A 949-nucleotide genomic window follows, 5' to 3' on the forward strand; every position below is an offset into this window, starting at 1 on the left:
AATCCCTCTATGAAGCTTGGGAGAGATACAAGGAACTGACCAAAAAGTGTCCTTCTAACATGCTTTCCGAATGGACCATCTTGGATATATTCTATGATGGTCTGTCTGAGCTATCAAAGATGTCACTGGACCATTCTGCAGGTGGATCTATTCACCTAAAGAAAATGCCTGCAGAAGCTTAAGAACTCATTGACATGGTTGCAAATAACCAGTTCATGTACACTTCTGAAAGGAATCCTGTGAATAATGGGACGCCTATGAGAAAGGGAGTTCTTGAAATTGATACGCTGAATGCCATATTGGCTCAGAATAAAATATTAACTCAGCAAGTCAATATGATATCTCAGAGTCTGAATGGATTGAAGGAATCATCCAACAGTACTAAAGAGGCATCTTCTAAAGAAGAAGCTTATGATCCTGAGAACCCTGCAATAGCAGAGGTGAATTACATGGGTGAACCCTATGGAAACACCTATAATCCCTCATGGAGGAATCATCCAAATTTCTCATGGAAGGATCAACAAAAGCCTCAACAAGGCTTTAATAATGGTGGAAAAAACAGGTTTAGCAATAGCAAGCCTTTTCCATCATCCACTCAGCAACAGATAGAGAATTCTGAGCAGAATCTAGTACTCTCCCAAGCAATACAGAAGAGAATCCAAAAAGAGAGTGCAAGGCCATTGATTTAACCATCATGGCCAAACCTACAAGGGAGGGAGAGGACGTGAATCCCAGTGAGGAAGACCTCCTGGGACGTCCAGTGATCAACAAGGAGTTTCCCTCTGAGGAACCAAAGGAATCTGAGGCTCATCTAGAGACCATAGAGATTCCATTGAACCTCCTTATGCCATTCATGAGCTCTGATGAGTATTCTTCTTCTGAAGAGAATGAAGATGTCATTGAAGAGCAAGTTGCCAAGTACCTTGGTGTAATCATGAAGCTGAATGCT

Source organism: Arachis ipaensis, chromosome B04 (genome assembly GCF_000816755.2).
Source record: "Arachis ipaensis cultivar K30076 chromosome B04, Araip1.1, whole genome shotgun sequence".
Classification (NCBI taxonomy): domain Eukaryota; kingdom Viridiplantae; phylum Streptophyta; class Magnoliopsida; order Fabales; family Fabaceae; genus Arachis; species Arachis ipaensis.